A 9,921-nucleotide genomic window follows, 5' to 3' on the forward strand; every position below is an offset into this window, starting at 1 on the left:
TAGCATAAGAGATCACGCAATATTAATATTTTTGCAATATAAAATATATTTTTTTTCTTTTCTTTCATTCGAGTTTCTTTACATGAGAATTTAGTGTATGCGTGATTTTATTATAATAAATAATACATTAAATAAATTTTATTTTATTTATATAAATTAATAAATCTTTTACATATTAACATATGTACACAAATTATGTACATATGTATATATATGTTAGATTATTTTGAGCAATGTAAAGTATATAACACCTATAAAAGAAAGTACTTTCAACATGGGGATGTAGCTCAGTGGTAGAGCGTTCGCTTTGCATGTGAAAGGCCCCGGGTTCGATCCCCGGCATCTCCAATTTTTTTTTCATCTTTTTTTCTTCTTTTATCATTTAATCTAACTATTAAAACATTTCTATCAAATAGTTTAATTTAATTATGTACAATTTTTTCCTTTATAAACACGAATTTTAATCTTTTTATCTAAAGATCTATTATATAGGAATCTATTATAAGATATCCTAGATATCCTATTTTATCCTAGAATTATAATATAGTTAATAAAAGATGGTAAAAAAATAAACTTTGGCTACCGTTAGAAATTTTTATTCGATCTTACAAAAATCAAAAAAAGATCTTACAGAAAATAAGAGAATACTTTATTGAAAAAAAAAACTATTTGGCTAATAGAGAGACGCAAAATTTTTCGAAAATATCCAAGTATTCGGATTTTAATACGAATAATATTGGATATTTATTACAAAAAAAAAACCGCGTAAAATACAATATAATTAATAAAACCTCGATTGTTTTTTATTACCAAATAATTAAAGAAAATAATTTTCAATAATATTAACAGGCATTAACTTATTTAAAAATTCATTCGCGTAAACTTATCTTGGATTATTTCGACTTATACTATAAATAGATAAATTTATCGGAATTTATTTAATATACAGAAAGAAAAAAAAAAAAAAAAAAAGAAAAAATGAACAAATATAAAGGTCTTGTCGTTCTACTCGACATTTGTGCAAATACGATGAACCGATCGGTGGCAAACATAACGCGTTGAATCAACTCTTCCCTGGACTTGGAATGAACGAACAGTTCGTCAGAAAATATTCAAGCCTCCTCCCAAGTGTGGATAAATAATAAAAACTAAAAAAAATTCGCGCTATAGATAGTAAGTATAAAGAAAAAAAAAAAAAAAAAAAAGAAAAAAAAACCATAATCAAATACCGAGTTTTTTCTCGAATGAGATAATTTACTAAATCATTAAATAAACGTTTACGCTATAACGTGCGATAAAAAAAGAAAAAGAAAAAGAAAAAATCGAATGAAACATCAAAATATTTTCTAAAGATTGCAGAATACAATTGAATTCTTTCAATGTTTATCAGTGATATATAAAAGTCAATTAATTACAACGTAACACTTGAAGCTTTTTAACTTTCGAAATTATTAAAACTTTTCCGAATGAAAATTGACGATGTTCTTTGCTCTCTGATTGACATCATATTATCTCATATAGATCCATCTATTCGAATATTGAAAAACAACGATATCCGGTATGATCAATGTGTTCGATTACATCCCGCATTTTTCTACACTATCAAATATCATTTTTCTTTAAGGAGTAAACAATTCTATCGTCCATTATTTAAGAAGCCACATGAATGACATCCACCAACTCGACGGTTGTTTTACGTTTCGCGAAGCCTAAGAATGACCAAGTTCGTGGAGCATTTAATTATTATGGTTTCCACATTTAATTTTCTCCATAATAGACGGATTTGATGTCCGTCAAAAACTAAATGTTCTATTTTTTTTTCTTTTTTTTTTATTTTTACTTTCTTTCTTATTTCTCTTTTTTTCCCTTTTTTTTTTTTTTTTTTTTTTTTTTAATAATTACTCGAGCACAAATCGCGAACATTTTTAGGCTTCCGTAATGAAGTAAAGACGATTGAGAGTAAGAGAGAGAGAGAGAGAGAGAGAGAGAGTGTATGTGAGAGAAAGTGTGTGTGTGAGAGAGAGAGAGAAAGAGAGAGAAAAAGACGAATAGCAAAATTGATAGAAAAAAATTGGATAGAAAATAGAGAAGTTTAAACGAACGTAAAACTTGAAAATCCGAAAGTATAGAGAGGTATTCGCTTAACATTGCGTGGTTATCGCCGAATGAATTTAAATCGAACGAACGGACGAATACGGAGCGGTAGGTGGTACTCTTGTAGGAGAAAAAGGGATGAACGAACGGAAAAAAAGAAAAAAAAAGAAGAAAAAAAAAGTAAAAAGAAAAAAGAAAGAAAAAAAAAGAAACAGGAAAAAAAAATAAAGAGGAGGAAATCACACGTGCGGTATATAACAGGTGCTGATGTAAATGTCAAACGAAAAAAAAAGAAAGAAAAAAGAAAATATAAAAAAAAGAACAAACAAGAACGAAAAAAGAGAAAAGAAAAATGAGGGAAATTTAAAAAAAAAGAATAAAAAAGAAGAAGAAGAAGAAGAAGAAGAAGAACTAGATAAAAAAAAAAAAAAAGGTAGAAGTGACGACGGATGGTGTTCGATCGAGCGTAGATAATTCGCTTCGTAGGGATATAACTCTCTCTCTTTCTGAGGCCGGACGATATTAACGAGAGGAGAAAGAAGAGGATGATGACGACTTCGAATAAAGAGAAAAGACAGAGACGGAGAGGTAGAGTTAAAAAGAGGAAAGAAAAGAGAGAGAGAGAGAAAGAGAGAGAGAGAGAGAGGGGAAAAAATTGCACGCGGTTGCAGAATCGTGTTGACTGCAGCGGAATAACGTAATTTGGCTAACACGTATGCACTCGTGCGACTGTTCTTACGTATGTATATGTATATATACATGTACGTACCTACATACGTGCGTACACATAATCGCAAACTCGTAATCCACTTAGCGCGGAACCGCATCGAACTGCAACGTATTCCCGGCGTTTAAACGTCCTACCGATGCGAGCTATGCAGTTCCATGCATAAATGCGTTTATAACCGTCGATCCAACGAGGGAGAAAATCGCGAATCGCGTCATGAAAGTCTGCAGTTGATCTCTAATTCTCTATCTCTTTCTCTTCCTCTCTTCATGCATTTCTCTCTCTCTCTCTCTCTCTCTCTCTATTTATCTCTCTCTCTCTCTATCTCTCTCTATATATCTATCTATCTATCCTTTTCTCTCTTTCTCTTTTTCTCTTTTACTCGGGCTTTGAAAAGCGACGATCACGACAACGGCGACTACGGCAACGACAACGACAACGACAACGACAAAGACAACGACAACGACAACGACGATGACGATGAGATTCGCGAGTGGCGGAGCCTCATCGAGCGAGGGTCGCGAAAAGGGGTTGCACGGCGTTCCTTCGGCATTACGTCATACACGTCGATTCTCAAGGGATTCCCACGGCGTCAGGCAGTCGTCGATTGGAAGCCTCTTGGCGGCTCGTTTATAGTCAGGTAAAACGCACCACGTGTGTAATCCCTTAGAGCTTCGGTAGGATATGAAAAAAGAAAAAAGGAAAGAGAGAAAAAAATAAAAAAAGGGAGAAAGAATAAAAATCGTTTGATCCATTGTTTCGATGGCATCATTTCGATTTCGAAGATATAAGACAAAAAAAGAGGAAGAGAGAGAAAGAGAGAGAGAGAGAGAGAGAGAAAAGTAGATAAAAAACATAGACGATTATTACGATTCATACAAAGATGTTTGGGAGAGGATGAGGAAATTTAAAAAGATCGATCAAAGTCAAACGCATAGAGCCCTCTTCCTCTTCCTTTCAAATTCCTACTAATTCCGTAAAGGCGTAGGGGACATGCGGGAGGGTTGAGGACGCCGACGACGACGACGACGACTACGACAACGAAACCACGAGGACGTACTCGAACGAAGGAATTAAAAAAAAAAAAAAAAAAAAAGAAAAGAAAAAAAAGAGAGAAAAAAAAAGAAAATAATGGGAAACGGTATCTCGCTCGCGGGTATAATCGCCACGTCCTCCGGTCGAGCGCTTCTAAAAATGGGTTTAGGCCGTAGGGTTTACGGGTAGAGCTTGTGCTTGATTAATCATCGGCGATCTCGCGAGAACACGTCGAATGGGCTCGGCCATTAGTGAGCAAACGACGAAAAGTTCGTCATTGACGAGTAGTAGTAGTCCTTCTCTTTCTCGCTTCTGTTGAAACGAGAGAAAGAGAAAGAGAAAGAGAAAAAAGAGAGAGAAAAAGAGTAGGTAAGAGAGAAAGAGATAGAGATAGAGATAAAGAGAGAGAGAGAGAGAGAGAGAGAGAGAGAGAGAGGGGTGAAGAGAGAAGCGGTGGGGTAAACGCGATTTTTCTTCTCCGCATACGGGGATATACGAAGAGGAAAGAGGAAAACGCGGTATGTAACGCGGACGGAGGTAATCTAATTGAAATTCTCCCACCCCTCGTCACCCTCCTCCACGGTGACTCTCCCGCAAAATTGTGGAAAAATCGAGTCATACGATCTCGTAGCGGAGGCCAGCCAACGCGAAAATGGAATTACTGGGGAAAACGAGGTTTTGGCCGATATGATGCAGGTGAACGCAACTTCCTCTAGAGACACAGACAGAGAAGATAGAGATAGAGATAGAGATAGAGATAGAGATAGAGTAAAACGGAAAAGAGAGAGAGAGAGAGAGAGAGAGAGAGGGAGAGAATGTGTGTGTGTGTGTGTGTGTGTGTGTGTGTGTTACCAATCCTCGCGATCTCTGCGAATGCTACACGGAAGGGATTTTTTTTATTTTTTTTTATTTTTTTTTTTCTTTAATTTGTTTATTTTCGGATGGGGGACAAATTTTTTTTCTTTTAAATTTTCGACGAAATTGCCCTTGCAAAATTACCCCTGACTCCCTACTCGCCTTCTATCTACCCCTCCCCTCCATCTTTCCCACAATTACCGTGTCGTGCGTCGCTAGAGTTACCATGATGCCTATAAACTCCGCCAATCAACCCTTTTTTTCCTATCTCCCTCGATATAGAGTTTGGCACAATTCGAACGAAAAATATTCTCTCCTCCTCCAAGAGAAAGAGAGAGAGAGAGAGAAAGAAAGAGAGAGAGAATGAAAAACGTGTTTTTGACAGTCACGCAACTCTGATAGAAATTCGAGCCGACGAATTCAACGACGATCCCCTTCATAGTAATGAACTAGTTGTTCTTTTCAAAAAATTTCTAGCCCAGTTTTCAATGGGTGACTAAAAATCTACATCGAAATATTGACAAATATTTTTCAACGGAGAAAAACGAGTCCAATCGTCCCGACCAGCTTTCATGCATTATTTCGTTTTGTTTTCTCCCTTCGCGCACGCATTTCTTTTTTTTTTTTTTATTATTATTATTATTATTATTATTATTATTATTATTATTATTATTATTATTATTATTATTATTACTCGCTTTTGCATCCCTCCCATATGCATTTTTTCTTTTTATTCTTTTATTATATTCTTTTTTTTTTCTTTTTTTTTCTTTCTTTTGTGTAGAACCACGATGCATCGTTTTTACATGAAACACATCCCTGAATTCTGACATAGCTCTAATATGCCCTTTTACGAAAATTACCAGAAAAACGCGTAAAACACAAAAATGGGAAACGAAAGAGAGGATCGCGATCCTTTAATTATGAGGGTACATCCGTCGGCTGAAGGGAGAAATGGGAAGGTGGACAGGGAGGGGGAGAGGGAGGGGGAAGGGAAAAATGCTGCTGCGACGTAGATATGCAAGCACGTTATGTAATTTGATTCAAGGAGTTGGCAAATATTTGGAAAGTTTTAACGTTGCATTTCCCAAGTCGGTACGAGACCGATTGAATTTTTCCAACGGAACTTGGGTTACTTCGTGTTTTCAAATAAAAAAAAAAAAAAAAAAAAAAAGAAAGAAAAGAAGAAGATAAAAAGAAAGGAAAAAAAAGTTAGCATTTATGATAGAACGAATGTTTACCTGATTACGTTAGTTTATCGGAAAGGCTATGAATTTATGACACAATAACGTTATCAAAGCTATCAATGTTTTTATTGTACACGTATGTTAGTTAATCATACGATGATGGTAGAATTTAATTGGCTCTAACCAACACATTTATATTAGTGTAGAATGACGTAGTCGGAGGAGGAAGGTACGCATTATTAACACATACACATATACATCAACATACAAATACACATTATTGCATACCGTGTATATATGTATGTATGTATGTATGTATGTACGTATGTATGTATTACTCCTCTCAACGCAACATCCGGAATAGCCGGAGGTCAGTAACGCGAAAATATTCAATGTAACATCGTGTTCCGCAAACGAGACCGTAGTTGGTACGGTGCACGCGAAACGGAAGCGTAGAGAGATCGTATGCGGAGAGTGTCTATATCTCTCTATATGCACATCGATAGTTGCACATCCCGGTGAAGGTAACGTAGATCGGTTACGAGAAATATTGACCGATCGTGCGTAACGTCGAACCCCTCCAACAATAGAACCATCGCCCATATCTGCGTTAGGCCGCCAATCTCCTCTTCAACGGCTTCTCTATATGCGTTTATGTCTCTACGTCTATGTTGTAAACGTGTATACCTATATATACCACATACATAAGTACATATAGTCACGGCTATTGTCCTACCTCGATCGGAAAACGCTTTTCAACGCGTAATCGACGATGCCTTCGATCATACATATGTTATATGTAAATATATATATATGCATACTTTGATATGATTAAAATTTTTTTATTTCTGCGAGCATAAATCGACCAACGAGAAAGTTCGTATAAATCGAAAATTTATATACCTAGGTTCGATCTATACAAAGATCTAGATTACATCGAACGGCAACGTTAACATTATTCGGCTAATATCCCTCTACGCCGAGGTCATATCATAAGTATCACATATACGAGCTTGCGCATCTCTATAGGAACTATTATAACGAGCGAGCGTACGTATAGAAGCAGGGCGCGATGTTAAAGCGCATTTAACGAGCCGGTACGCATCAATTGTCATTAAACGACATGATTATTGCATACGTCGACGATTATTACGGCGATAGACCATTACTGGAATATCCAATCAGAATTGGACGGTCAGACTCATAATGATCGATGCTCAATATATACATATATATATATATATATATATATATATATATATATATATATATATATAATACTATATATATATATATAGTGTCATGGAATATTTCGTTAATGTTCGGTACGTATTTCGCGCGTATTTTCGTGAAAATATCGACAATGAAATAAAAGGAGAGAGAGAGAGAGAGAGAGAGAGGAAGCCATCATAATATCACGCTAACGAGACATTTCTAAACTAATTCCGTCTGTCCACTGAAATTTTTGTCGAATAACGATAACGATACATTATACCTTATCTCATTGGGCATAGTAATCGTTATAATGGATACGTTATTCGATGTATCATTAATTTATATCGTACGTTAACATCACTCTCTCCTCTTACGATCATCCGAGGATCGAGCACCTGCGTTCGCATATCCCTCACTCGACATTCACCCCCACGTAACCTCCACCTATTTTCCACTTCCTTCATCCTACTACACTTCATTCCATGATCCGCAGAAAATAATAGATAAATCATCCCCCAATTGGCTTCTAACGGAGTTTATTTCATAAGAAGTTGCACGCCCTACTTGATCAACGTAGACATATAGTTACATAGATACATACATACATACATACACACACACACACACACACACACACATATATATATATATGTATGATGATGTATACAACATGAAGGGATTTTCTATATGATATGCAACATGCTCAACGTAATTCAGTCGATGCAAGTCATCGAGATCATCCTCCTCGTCTGGGTTGCGGATGAGCACGCGATACGATCGATCATCCACGACGACAGCGACGTACGAGTATTATTAAGCCGAAGTACCGTCGTGATTCTGCTAAATGCGATGCTAAACAGGTACCTCACTCTTTCTTCTTGGGACGAACGTCTCTTTTCTTTTTTTTTTTTTTTCTTCTTTCTTTCTTTCTTTCTTTCTTTTTCTTTTTAATGGAGCATAAGCGAGATTATGTTATCGGTGATAAACCGCACGAGAAACAGAAAAAACAAACAAAAGAAAAAAAGGAATTGAGCTCTTTCCCGAGCTCAAAATATAATGGTCTTGGTTTTAATAATGAATGAAAGAACCCGATCTCACGTTTTATGTAAGCATATACGTACATACACAGCTATCGCATATAATAACGTGTGAGGATATAACGTGCAAAAAAAAAAGACAAAAAAATGGAAAAGAGAAGATAAAAACAGATTATCGTTTACGTTAAAAAGATACACGTATTCCAAAAAGAAAAAAAAAAGAACAATAAAAAGAAGAGAGAAGAAAACAAAAAAATGACAGCACGTTTTTCAAATCTTTCATAAATGATATATAAAACGCAACTTTAGTAGAGAGAGAAAGAGAGAGAGAGAGAAAGAGAATGAAATTTATCTTCTATTTTCTGATATAGTCGTATCTATGTACGTCGACGTAACGTGAGAGGGGAGACCCGTCACTTCAAGGACCGATTTACCTCTTATCTCGGGAGCTTATCTTTTATACGAATATTCACGCAAATTTATCGATCTGTCCACGGTCGTACGGCTTTCTCTGTCTCATTCTTTCTTTCTTTCTTCCTTTCTCTCTCTCTTTCTCTCTCTCTCTCCCTCTCTCTCTCTCTCTTTCCTTCTTACTCATTGCTTTCTTTATTTCTTTCTCCTTTCCATCGAGCACGAGAGGTTCGAGCGTCATTTTTACGCTCGTCTCCGGGGACGCGATAAGAAAAAAATAAGAAGCCACTCCCGGACGGAGTCACGTTATTATGAGCATGAATTTTTATATTGAGAGATTTTATCGCGTTCAGCCGACGTTGCACGGTAGAAGGGAAAAATAAATAAAAACCGTAAGATTCGTCGCACCATCATCCCTCTACGAATCTACCCACCTCTCCCTTCTACCAACCGACGCCACGGTAATGACGTACACCCGCGCAAATACACCATTGCATGGGGGCCAAGTATTTTCATTACTTCTTCTTCTACTTCTTCTTCGTTTTCTTTTCTTGTTTTTTTTTCTTTTTATATATATATATATATATAACACTAAACGAGCCGTTTTCTTTGTCGAAAAATAATTTTTATGCGTGAAAGAGAACGCATAACGCGCTTCAGATTTACCATCTTAAAATTGTTTTTTTTTCTCTTTTCCTTTTTCTTCTTTTTTTTTTTCTTTCTTTCTCTTTTCTTCTTATCTCTTTTATTTCTCGTTCGAGCGAAGAAATATCTCAAATAAATACAGGCCTTAATTAAATCTCTATAAAAATGATAAAAAAAAATGTAGTTCGAACGTTGGATCATCGATATGACATCATCAATGAAATCAATTATTTTTTTTCTTTGTTTATATATATATATATATATATACACATATATATACGATTCACAACGAGAATTAGAAGCAATAAAAACTTATTTCAATTAGCATCCTTAGGAATCTTAAATATCTCTTTAGAAATACTTGACTATGTTGCATCTATGACGAATAAAAAGAGCACGATGATATCATAGAAACGATCAATGACTCATATAAAAATAAATGCACTTATGAGCTTACGCTAAGTATCATTTTCTAATACGATATTCAAAGACCATTCCGAAGGCAGCGTGGCCGAGCGGTCTAAGGCGCTGGTTTTAGGCACCAGTCCGAAAGGGCGTGGGTTCGAATCCCACCGCTGTCAAATGTTTTTTTTTTCTCTTTTTCTTTTCTCTTTTCCTTTTTCCATTAAATATACAAAATTGAAAGTTTTTAATTAATTAATTTTTTTTGTATTACTCTTTCTTTAATAATAAAAAAGTTTCGTATTTTTTATCG

General features: G+C 35.5%; 2 non-coding genes across 2 annotated transcripts; both read left to right on the forward strand.

Moving 5' to 3' along the window:
• The first annotated feature begins 276 nt into the window (after positions 1 to 276).
• Positions 277 to 348, forward strand: TRNAA-UGC (transfer RNA alanine (anticodon UGC)). The gene has a single exon. It is a non-coding gene; the product is annotated as a tRNA-Ala (tRNA).
• A 9,359-nt stretch (positions 349 to 9,707) lies between these two features.
• Positions 9,708 to 9,787, forward strand: TRNAL-UAG (transfer RNA leucine (anticodon UAG)). Its single transcript has one exon. It is a non-coding gene; the product is annotated as a tRNA-Leu (tRNA).
• Positions 9,788 to 9,921: the final 134 nt, after the last annotated feature.

Source organism: Vespa mandarinia, chromosome 6 (genome assembly GCF_050613455.1).
Source record: "Vespa mandarinia isolate Hongniang chromosome 6, ASM5061345v1, whole genome shotgun sequence".
Lineage (NCBI taxonomy): Eukaryota > Metazoa > Arthropoda > Insecta > Hymenoptera > Vespidae > Vespa > Vespa mandarinia.